The sequence below is a fragment of the Solea senegalensis genome, linkage group LG7, assembly GCF_019176455.1.
Source record: "Solea senegalensis isolate Sse05_10M linkage group LG7, IFAPA_SoseM_1, whole genome shotgun sequence".
Lineage (NCBI taxonomy): Eukaryota > Metazoa > Chordata > Actinopteri > Pleuronectiformes > Soleidae > Solea > Solea senegalensis.
In genome coordinates this window covers 11,795,361-11,807,911 of record NC_058027.1, presented here as the reverse complement: position 1 = coordinate 11,807,911, position 12,551 = coordinate 11,795,361, and the positions used below count along the sequence as shown (strand labels likewise).

At 39.4% G+C, this 12,551-nt stretch overlaps 1 protein-coding gene across 2 annotated transcripts in view; it reads left to right on the top strand.

Moving 5' to 3' along the window:
- The window catches only part of map1aa (microtubule-associated protein 1Aa), a 29,912-nt gene that overhangs the window by 1,068 nt on the left and 16,293 nt on the right, over positions 1-12,551 (top strand). The window contains exon 1 of one of the 2 annotated variants that reach the window (XM_044030202.1): positions 8,934-9,064. The exons of the other annotated variant lie outside the window; for it this stretch is intronic. The gene's annotated coding sequence lies outside the window, so the exon portion shown is untranslated. Of the gene's footprint in view, positions 1-8,933; positions 9,065-12,551 lie in introns of those variants that run through there. 2 annotated transcript variants of the gene reach the window in all.

Here is a 12,551-nt window from a genome sequence, read left to right as displayed (position 1 = left end):
AACACCCAGAGACACGCTGTGGATCAGATTGCATTCAGTCCAAGTTTGACAAAAAAAAAATCATTTTCTTTTGCTGCATCGTGTTTCTCCTCACGTTCCCTGGGTGTTATCGGATGAGATGGAGAACATGGATGCAATTGATCAGGCTCTCATATGCAGACTGCATGTCAGGATGGGAATCAATGAGGGGCAAACATGAGAATGGACACTAATTCTGTCAGGAATATAATACTAAACCATGTGATAGCCTGTGATTAGAGCCTGTTACATTGCTGCTGTGAGTGTGTCTGCTCAAAGAAAGCACTTGTGCCACCCACACGGGCATACTATCACTTAATGCAGCATAGTGGTGTTAAATAAGGAAGATCTTAAAATGTGCTCATTTGGTGTTCACTGAACACTGAGCAGAGTTTTAGATCTGGTGGTGCACATTTATATTCCCACACAGGTCTTTAGATTGTTGTACAAAACGTAGTTTGGCATAATGTCACAGACTTTGTCTTTTTCCTCCAAAAAAATATACTCAAGCAATTTATTATCGAACAACCATACATCTAAAGGACTTTAATGGTCAATATCAAAGTAACAGAAGCCAAAATGTCTGGGTTTATTGTCTGTGGCTGTGGTTCAAGCTTTAAAAACACTGGATTGCACACTGATAATGTAACCATCACTGCTGGGTAAAATTATGTGCCTGATTTTTCTCCTCTCTGATTAATAGACCCTTTTTCCACCTCTCTCAAGCATAAACACTTTAATGCGCAAATTGAAAGTGTGCAAAAAAACCAGGCAGCATACAGTACGTGCTCAGCTCTGCTTTAATTAACCATTACGTCATTCTCTCACCATCTTCATCCTCTCAAGATGCATAAATTTACAGTCTCCTCTGTGCCTCTTATAACACCAGCACGTTCATGTTTTTATCACCTTTCTAACATCCTGTGAGGAATCTGCAGAGATAAGGCATTTCTTCACCTTGTTCACATATATTTTTAACTGCTTACTTCTGCAGGTGGCGTGCATGCATGCATGCATTTGCTTCATGAAAGACACTGGAGAGTTTAACAGTGTTGCTGCAGTGTGGCTATATGAGACTACATGCTTCAATGACAGGTCCAAGTAAAATAGAACATGAATGAGTTCAGTGGAATAGAATGCCTGGATGGATGGACGGATTAATGAATGAATGAATTAATGAAATTTAGATGTGTATACATTAAAGAAGAATACATTATGTAGTTTCTCACTACAGAGCTTAAAAATAAAATTGACAGAGACAGAATTTGATTATAGCCCACTGAGCACATAACTCTCGTTTCTTCAAATAAAATCTTAACTTAACACAAGTGCACCTCGGGTTGCAAAGTTGTGTAAGTAGTGTAATCTAGTTCAAGTTGTGAGTCAAGAAAAAGACTCCCTGCAAGATAAAGAAAGAATTTGAGAAACTGCTTGGTAATTTTCCTTGCGTGAACTGCGTTGGAGTTCATTACTCACCAAGAGTAAGCAAAGATACTTCAGAATATAGATTTAAGTAAAACTAAAATAGTCACACAAGGTTCTTTTCAGAATAAGCAATGGGAAGACATCATTTACTATGGAGTCAAAAACTCACGCTTCACAGTGAGCACATTCAGATGGAAGCGATGAGTGAACTTCAAATATGCTCATGTCTAGAAACAGCCTCAGCCAAAATGGCAGCAGCAAATCTCTGTCTCTGATGTCTGGTTTTCTTTTTTGAAAATGTACTGCTGAGACATTAGAATTTATGAGAATCTAATGCAGAGGACAGGAGGTTTTATGATATTTGAAAGCTGGTCAACAAGCCGACTGAAGGCACGAGTGATGGTCCCAAGGCACATGAAAAACAAGGTGTGAGCGAGCAAGCAGAGAACAGCAAAACTGTAAGTGCAATTTAACACTTTGTGGCTAAAAAGAAAAAAAACCCAGGTGGGTTGAGCTGGTGTTGAAACACCTAAGCAGGCTATTGGAGTTGACTGGCAAATACAGCTGTGCTACAGTTTGGAATAGGGAAGTCACACCCAACTGAACCCTGAATGAACTATCAGAGTTTAGCTGTGTGTGTGTGTGTGTGTTCATGGTGATGAAGGAGGGTATCACCAACAGCAACAGTGAGGCTCATTGATCATAGTCTTTAATGATTTTCAGAAACAATGGAGCTCTGTTGCACGGGGGAATGAGAAATGTCAGGGCTTGGCTGCAAAGCGTGCTAATTGGTTCCTGATTGTTAGTTAATGTTCGTAGGTTCAAGAAAATGCTTTATTTGCTCTTTTCATGGGAAAAACAAGTGTAGAAATATCAGCAGGCCTTATTTTTCAAGACTAGAGGGGAAATGATACTTGGGAGCCATGCAGTCTCAGTGAAATTAGTTGTGTTCATTCTGTGATTTTATGATTTATGTTGTGTTGCTTTCTAGTAGTTCACTTGGTCGGTTTTTATTGCTATCAGTGGTTTGAGTAAAAACTAGTGAAACGAAACACCAATCAATTGCTGGCGTCAGGGGGAGGAAGGAGGTGCACTCAGTGTGGAGAGAGCAATAGCTCAGTAATTGTGGATCTGCCAAGACACTGTGTGGAGACTGTGGCCAATATAAAGATTAATATTTTCCCTATTAAAACAATTCATCCAGGTCATCCTAGAACCATAGTGTTTTAATGCTCCACTGGTTTCTGGGCTACATGGTAGGATAGTTCACAGTTAAGTGAGGTAGAGGATGAGGTGGGATGAGACAACTGTGTTTGGTGCTACATGTATGCAAAGGTCACATTGGAAAATTGATCAGATCCAGGCAGTAAAATGTCCTCAGAGGTAGATTCCCCCTTCACACTGAAGGTCAGTCCCTCTGAGCTTCATCTACCAGCAGCGCTTGTCATGATGACACTCAGAGGACTTCACAAAAACAAAGTCTTATTCTCAAAGCGCACACAAGGTCTTTTACCGGAGTGGCTTGCCTGCCTTGTGACTTGTTAAGCTCCTTATTGTGTGTGCCTAATATACAGCTGATCAATACAGAGGAAAAATCTATAAGATCTAGAGGATGACAGTTTCATTGACAATTGGATTAATTTGCCAACGCTTACCAATCACGATAAGCTCCAAGGTCTTAAGATAACACAAAACAGCCCACCTCCTTAGCAAAGATGATGGAACATCAAGAGCATTTGAGACATATTTATTTAGAATTTCATCAGAGTACAAATCTGTAGAAGAATAACCACATAAAACCCGATCGCCACCAGTTTCCCCTCTATACTCCTCTGATCGGAATGTGGAAAAGATCCAGCAGCTCCAACATGACAGTGACCTCCTGATGGGTGGCATATGTGCTGAAGAACAGCCAGTGCCCTCAGCGGGTCTCAAAGGCTTCCCGAAGGCCTTGTTCTAACGCTCTACAGCTAGTCTGCATAATATTGTACACATTTCAATTGCCCCTAACACACAAAAGACCGATAACAGGACACAGATGGTGTAGGGACATGAAGGTTTAAGAGTTGAGACAGTGAATGGCTTAGGCTAACTGATCAAGGCCAGTAATGACCCCACATTACACATTACATTTCTCTTAATGCCCAGAAACCAAGTGACAATTTTTACATTTCATAAATTTTAAAGCAAAAAAAATCTTTCACTGCAACACCTAAAACGTGATCATTTACCCATGTATGTGATAATAACTCCACAGTTTTGGTATAACAAAATATTGCATATTTTACATTTTCTGACATTTTATAAACTATTTAATGTATAAGAAAAATCACTTTAAGACATTTTCATAATGAAAATGCAACAACTTGAATAAAAGTGTTTGTAAAATACAGGTTTCTGAGTTGTAATAAAAAAAGCACAATGAACTGAGCTTGAAATTAAGCGAAACCCTCAAGGTCTAAAAATTAGATATTGACAAAATGTCCCACAAGACCAGGCCTGTAGAGGGTGAGATGGTGATTTATATTATTATAATGACATGCAGATAACATACAGGGTTTGGTCGGCTTTTTAGTCCACTTTAAAGAACAAAATAATTTAAATAATGTAAAGAAAAGAATCCTCCTCCTCTTCCCCCTGTAAGAGTCACCTAAGAGTCTCAAAACTCCCTCTTTTGAGCTCCATGAAAACACCTGCTTCCCTGAGCAGTTGTGGTGGTGACGCACAGTTGCGTCTGTTGTGTCAGAATGCAAAGGATAAAGGACACACAGGTAATCACTGCATCCATCACTGTGTGTCTTCTCTGCTCACAACAAACTGTGTCCCGATCGACTGGTGAGGACAAACTGGCAGAGGAGGAGGAGGAGAAGGAGGAAGAGGGTGGCGGTAATGCCTCGATGAATGCAGCTGCCACTGATATGGTGCAGTTAATAAAGTCTCAGTGACTGACCAACTGGTAATAAACAGAACGAGGCGACATCCGTTGATCCTCAGTCAATAAAGCTCAGTGGATCTTATGATTCTTGTATGTGCACACAAATAACAACACTCACTTAACATGTGAGCATTGTTACAGCCTCATATCATCCTTATATCAATACATTGACCCTCTGCTTATACATTTATTGACAGTGCTGCTGGCTAATAATTCAATATTACTATTCAGGGTCTTTGACTGAAATTGTCTTCTGATGTGGCGATTGTGGTTTTATAAAATATATACTTTGAACCAGACAAATATTTTCAGCAGGCTGTTTTCATAGCTTAATCAGGCACACGCAGAATTCAGCATCGTCCTTCAGGGACTACGGATGTCTGTTCAAAATGGCATTGCATCTGATAGCTAACGAGATTTGTTGCACATTTCCCTTTGCCCTTTGTCATTTGTCTCAGTCAGAGACAGAGATGAGTGATGTCTCTCACTCACAGATATATCATTATCTGTAGCTTCGGATGATCCTTGTGTATACACAACAGACACACACAGAGTCAGAAAGGGAAAAAAACAAGGCAGAACAAACAATACTCAGAATAACGAAGGTGGAATCATACTGAAGGAGTGGGTGGCAAATTAACTCAGCAGAGTCAGCAAGCGTGTGTCTTTTTGTTGTCTCTCTTCTATAATCTTTAAATGTTTTCCATCTCCATGGGGAAGCTATGACATTCCTGAACCATCAGACATGCCTGTTTCGAGTTTTCTGCCCCACACTGTACCTTCATTTGTCTCTTTATTGATTTCTGCCTGAGAAGGATTTTAACATACAGCAAATGACACAAATGTGCTGTGAAAAGCAATACAGGTTTCACCAGCAAGCAGTAAATGAACTAATAAGGGTCCCAGATAATGACCTGCAGGGAAAACACACAGTCTGCATTGCTGTCAGTTGAGTTGTTAAAATTTTAATAACATGCTTTAAAAATGTCCAGGCATGGTAAAAAGCAGTTTCTTGGGTGTGGTTTAGGAGAAGGCATACTGGTTAATAATTTAGAGGCTGATATTGATCCGCCCCTCTGCTTCTCTGCAGTCCGAGTTACACATCAGGAGGGAGGTTTTCCTGTTTCTGTGACTTTCATCTGGTCATGGCAACATACAAGCACATACATGTGTGTGTGTGTGTGTGTGTGTGTGTGTGTACACTAATGCATTGGAAGTTCTCCCAGACAGTCAAATTACAGCAATGTGATCTGTCTGATGGAAGGAGAGAGACTGTAGGGACGTTTGTAATGTCCTTGGGGTGGAGGACAAACACGTCAAAGTACCACTTCATTAGGTACAGCTGCAGTAGTGCACAGTATAGAGACCTGTCATAACAGCAGCCCTTTAGAGGACTACAATGTTATGTATAAAGACAAATTGCAGTGCTTTTAAGGATGGACCATTATGCATCATTAATCATGTCCCCTTCAAATAAGTGGAGGGGATATGTAATCATTAAAAGCAATATGCATTTACCATCGTATCTGAGTGTAATTGACTTTCGTTTCATTGCTAAAATGTGAGAACAAATTGTCAATACTAAGTTATTGTTAAAAAAAGACACAAACATCCTGAGGCCATACTCAAATATCCTATTTTCACAATTGATAAGACAAAAATAATACTAATATGGATGTAAACATTTTTCATTGCAAATGGTGATCATTGTGGCACTGTTCTAGTGACATTCTAGCACTACAAGATCTGAACGGCCGCACAGAGTTTCTTAACAGCATCTCATCTTATATGTCTGATGAAATAAAATCCTACTAATGGATAGCAATCACCCAAAGGTTTTTGACACATTTCTCTCAGAAACATCAATTTGAATCTTGTAATACCAGAGAAAAATGTTAAAGAGTTTAAAGAGAAAACAATGAGATATTTACTCAATATTACTGTAGACTCTGTTATTCCTATACCTCAAAGTTGAGGTTGAATAAAAATTATATTTCTGTCTGAACTAATAGAATCTAGCATGGCCACATTTCAAATACTCAATTGTTGAAAGTTGCAAGAGGAGCCTCTTTTCACTGAATGATTAAATACTATACATTAATACATATAACTAAGGTCAGGTTAAGGATAATCTGATATGCCTTAAAGTTAAACAGATGTACAGAAATCAATCTCACTTCAAGTGAAAGCGAAATCATCAGTTCATGGTGATTAGTGATAATCCTTGACAACCTACTCACATACACACATAAAGGCAGGATTTATACTTATTTATACAAATTCTACAAATACTGAGAAACCATGTGACCTTGACCAGCTGCTTTCTCTGTCTCTTTCACTGTATGTGTGTATGTGTGTGTGTGTGTGAGCCATCTTCAGTGTGTAAGAGAACTGGTGATGGTGACGATGATGTAAGGAGTTGGAGGAGGGAGGGAGGGAGGAGAAGCTTTCAGGGGAGAGAGAATGAGTGCGACTGGAAAGAAGGGCTTGGCATGGAGCAGCAGAGCTGTAGATAAAGCTAACAGCTGTCTGACATTTAGAGACGGCTAGTCATCTGAGATGATGCTGCCTCAACACAGTGAATGTGATGCACTTTTTTTTTTGCAGAGGTAGCAAAGCAGCTGCAGACAACACCCTGCTATTTGTGAAGAGAGCCACGGTATAAACAACATGAATGTATGAAGTTTTTGTTGTGACTCATCTAACTAACCTTAAATCTACATGAATGAATAAAAAGTTTGCTCTTTGTAATTTACATTTCACACACCAAATATCTAATAATGAGAATTTGGAGGATCGTAACATATAGGACTCCTCTGCTCATCCTTTTCCTTTCCTAAGTGCATCAGAGACGATGATAACACTCTTTCACTCTCATTTTACCATTTCCTCCTTCTTCTTCGTGGTTGAATTCATCAACCATTTTATGTGATCAAATCACTTCCTTTTCCGTTGCATAGTAATGCATGTCACACTGCTGTAGAAACATGATGGTGCAAGATAGTGGTCTGTATAAAAGAAAGGCCTTTGCCTAAATACATAAACCAAAGTAATTTTTATTACTATTACCACTTTTATTACTACTACTATACTTTTATTACACAACTTTTGTGGGGGTGAGACTTATTTACTTTGCTGACAATCTCATCATTTATAGTTGTATGCACTCTCCTTTGTGAGCGATAACTGTATAAAAGAAAACCCTTTTGCTGTGTCATATCAACAAAAGCTGGGACATTATTTTCAATTCACTTCAATCCAATCCAATTCAATTCACAACATACATTATCTCAAGGCACTGTAAGGCAGAAACCTTTACAATAGAGAGAAGAGAAACCCAACAATTCACGCAATAGCACATAGGCATCAGTGGAGAGGAAAAAACTCCTGTATAAGACAACCAGAAAATGATTTAAGGGACAAAAGCACAGTGACAAGTCTAGACCTCTTCTTTTGTCTAGCCATTTCAAGGAGACTGAAACTGTGTCATCCACCGTCCTGAGTTTGCATGTGTGTGTGTGTGTGTGTGTGTGTGCCAAATATGATTCACAGTTTATTGTGGGTTGAGGTAACAGAGCTTACAGTCTATTTTAGTTTTGTCCCACCCTGCAGCTGCTGTTTGAGTCACAGCTGTGTGAAAAGCCTCCTCCCAGAACAGATAATCCACTTCAAAGTGTATTATCTAACATGATTTGTCTAGATAAACTAGATAAACAAGTTCCTAAAAGTGGAAAAACAATTAACAACTGCAGCTTTGTGCAGCCAGTGCTGTCTGCATGAAGCAAGATTGATATTTTTGCTGTTTCACAGATTGATGTGTAATTAGCATGGCAACAGGGGAGTTGATATCAAACCATTTTAATCAGCTTCTCTCTCTTAGTATTCCCTCAGTGTTTATTGTTCAGGAAGTACATTACAGCATTTACTGACAAACAGACCTGCTGAATAAAACCCCCAAAGTACACAGTTTAAATCTAAAAAGTGACTGAGAAACCTGTATCAAAACCTGGATAAAAAAGTAATTTAGACTTTTCTGAGAGACAAACACTATGCATGCACCAACGACAGATGACCAAATAAAACAAACTGCATGTTTTGAATGTGCATCAAATACTGTTTTAAACAAAGTTGCTAGAAATAACTTTTGGCTGAATGTTAAACAAACCAATTAAAAATATCATTAGGTAGATGCAACAATAACATTTAAATGCAGAAAGTTTTATGTTTTTTATTCCTAAAATCCTAGCATCATGTATATTTTATACAACCAACAAAAATATTAAATAGTTAACTAAATAAATATTTTTTTTGCCATTTCTCTCAGTCTCAGATAACTTAATTCCTGGCAGTGAGCAGCATAAGTGACATTCTCACAAATCATGTTCTGAAAAAACATCGGTCTCTGGCTAAAATTCCGATTTAAAGCTCGCTATTTACATCATCACTCAGACCTGTCCGATTCACGTGAACGCAGCTGGGTCACGTTGCCACCTGTGAAACACGAGCGTACGACGGGTTCCTGAACGCAGCACGAGTGAGAGCGAGTGTGTGTGTGTGTAGGTGTTGAGCTCAGTACCAGGCCGATCCTGTGCTTCATCTTCATCCGCAGCATCAGCAGCATCAGCAGCATCATCCCCGCCCCTCATTCTGCTCCATCCCCTGCTCTGTCCTCTGCACGGAAGGACGGTAAGACGCTTCACCCTTTCCTCTCGGTTCAGGCTTTATTGTAGAAAAACAGCAGGTCAGCCACTGCTTTTTTTCCACCGGGATGATGCTACAGATGCGTGTAAAGACGTGGACTGTTTTATAAGCGTTACTGTGGGAGCGACACATGCAGACGGGCAAAGTCAGCGCAGGAATCCGCAAGAAAACAAGTATATATGTGTTCGGATGCACTGCACTAACGTGAGTAACGTTATGGTCAATTTCACTGCATATAGTTGTTATTCCGAAAGTGTGCAGCCCATAATTCTCCCATACAAAACTATAGGCCGTACTGTAAATACAAATGGTGTAATTTAATCATCACACTTTGTACTGTATGTTCTCTTGGTGTCAAGACAACACTATATGGTCTTCATGTCACACAGTTGCTACAATCACATTTAACAATGGTCACTGGAAAACAGCCTTTTTGAATAAATTCTGTTCTATTTGTCTGTGACCTTGTTGTAATTATTTATGTAGTGACTTTGATATATTGAGCTTTTATTTACCGACTGTGCTGTATCGTATCAAACCGTGCGGTTATGGTGTATTTGTAGAAGACATAATATAGATTTCTCAGAATCTGGTTTATTGCCAAATAGAGTTTAACATACAAGGAATTTGTTACAGTGTTTTGATGTTTCATTTTAAAAAGAGTCGTGGTGTGTGGCCTCCCCTTCTCTCTGTTGAACCACAGTGTAAACAGCTTCTCTGACTCAATGTTAACATTCAACATTAACAACATGATCCACATTCAGCTGAGTAAATTCAGGTGACCTGATTTTTTTCATGGTGGGAAAACTGCAGCTCGTCCCCTGACCTTGAGGTCCCCTGACAGTGCAGGTGGGTCTCTGCTGTGGACCGACTCACTGTGCGAGGAAGTGGATTAAACTTCACTGTCTGACTAACACCGAACTTACACAACTGACCAAAATAGATGCAGAGCGTGGAGACTGACAGCTGTTTGAATCCAGAAAGACAGCCGAGACAAGGGTCACTATTTAAAATGCAAATACTAAATTGGCAGAATATTTTTATTTTTGTTAATGATGTAACAATAAAAGCTATTAAAATAGAAAGTTCAGGTTTTTTAAGTGAGATTGTACGAGCACATAGCACTGAAAGGAAAAACGATATCTTAAGAATAGATTTGCTGATTTACCTCGCCATTAGGCCAGAGCACACACACACACACACATATAAATCACCTTGGCCTGTGCTCTGTGGACTCCCATCATTCCTCAGGGTGGGTGAGGCAGAGTGCTGAGCTCAGCAGCTTCAGTCTGGGTGGATAGTGGACAGACCGGATGCCCAGCAACAGGAATAGTCTTTAGGTGGATTGGTAGAGGAACGGCTCCAGACTGTCTGGTGTTACATTGATTCCACTGCTGTGATGTTTTATCAAGAAGAGACTCAACTCAACACTATTTAAAAACAAATACGCACTGTTAGTGTCTTTTCCATCTTTAAAAACCAAAGATGTCTTTCCAGTGTTGTAACTTTGCCGTGACATCCAGTGATTGAAAACAAAGAAATTCAGAGTCTAGTTTCTACACTAATGGCATAATAAAGTATTCAATGCAGCCAGGAGATTGCATAATTAGTTTTCTTGCCATGTTTACCTTTTTTCTAATCATGTTTTGTCCTTAAGAGCTGGATGCCAGGCTAAATTTACTCACCTGTTGAATACAGCAACAACAACAACAACAAAACATTGTCCAGCCTTCAGTGTGTCTTTTCTTTTTTCTGAGTGTCTCACAGACACAAAACCTTTAACAAACATTACAGAAAAGAAAAAAATCACATTCAGAAGCAAGTGTATGATGCCATCTTGTCACAGTTGACACCAATCTGTTTCCTGGTTGTTGGAGGCATGATAGAATTCAAGACCAGCTCCCTTTGTGCTTCCTCAAGGTGGGCCTAATTCACCAAACAGTTTCAAGAAGGAATTTGCAATTAAAATCCACTTGCGCACTTTTAATGAAGGCCTTAGCATTTAACAAAGTTTTCTAATCTGGTCTTTGTTCTTTGGTGAGAGCAGAATCTACACACATTTAAGAACATGAAAACACACTGCAGCTTAATTCATGTCGTGAATCTGATGTATACTTTTATTAGGCAGTTTCTTAAAAAACTTATTGAGGCACACCATGAGCTGCAATAACACTCTGTCCTGTATTTGTCCACAAGCACTTTCACACAAAATACTGTATAAATGCACCTTTTCATAATCTCATAATCTCACAATCTCACTCTGAGGGATATTTTTCAAATCTGGCATAAAACAGAATTTATTTTGGTCAAATCTTGGTTCTCCTGTGGCCAAGGCACACGGTGACCTCACATCACACGTTTCGTAACCCTAACGATAAGAATTTACGCACTTATTGCGATTATTTTTCAGACGAATACGGGGAACACTGCCGCTACACTAGAGGCTGTTATTCTGGAGGAGTCAAAGGCCTCAGGGTTTCTTTCAGAGCTAAAATAGCTGAACATGATGACAATTTTGGAAATGATGGACTGGCAACCTGTCCAGGGTGTACCCCACCTTCTGTCCAATGTCAGCTGGGATTGGCACCAGCGTGACCCTCGTGTGGAGGATAAAGCAGTAGAAGATAAATGAAGGACTTTTCCCAATTAGAGGAGTCGATCAAGCACAGCACCAATGAGTGGTCGTCAGTGGGAGTTACAGCTGGTATTGTCCAATATTTAGTCGCAAAAACAGACATAGCGCGGGTCAAATTGTGAATCTTGAAGCTTCACAATATGAGTTTGTTTTGCAACTGGTAGCCCATCCATTTTTATATACAGTTTACACCCTTATAGTGCCTGTATCTCCACTCAGTACAAGCATATTGGGTTCTCCCTGCTTTATGACTAATAACCCCCAAAAATAGCTCAACAGTCATAATAAAGGGCAACTCAAAGCCTTTGTTATTAAGGAACAGTATCATTTATCATGTGTCCATTCAATATTAATCCGGCAAATCATAAACAAAACCTGCTGCCAGCTGGAAACTGGCCTGCCAAAAAAAAAAAGGAGCAATGTCTAATTTGTTTGTTCTTGAGACCATATGTGGCCATTAATGTTGTCGATAGCTTGACTGAATTTGCTGCCATTAACCCTTTTTTTTGGGGAATAATTCTCTGTTAAATACATACAACAGTATGTTGGTTGTTATAGAGATTTGTCTAAGGCAGTTATTCAATTGGGGTATTTTAACAGGACCCATCAGTGATTAGGAATTTGTTGCAGTCTCCTGCATCCCCTCAGAAGATGTTTAATAGATGTATGGATGGGAAACAAAGAATGAATAGATGCATGGAAGTTCATAAACTGATCCACTCTGTGTGCATTTTTTAATGATGGAAATACTGAACCACCACAGACAAAATCTTCCTGGTGTATTTTTGGAGATTCGTGGCATGTGGAGTCACATAGAGTGACATATGTGGGGCATGG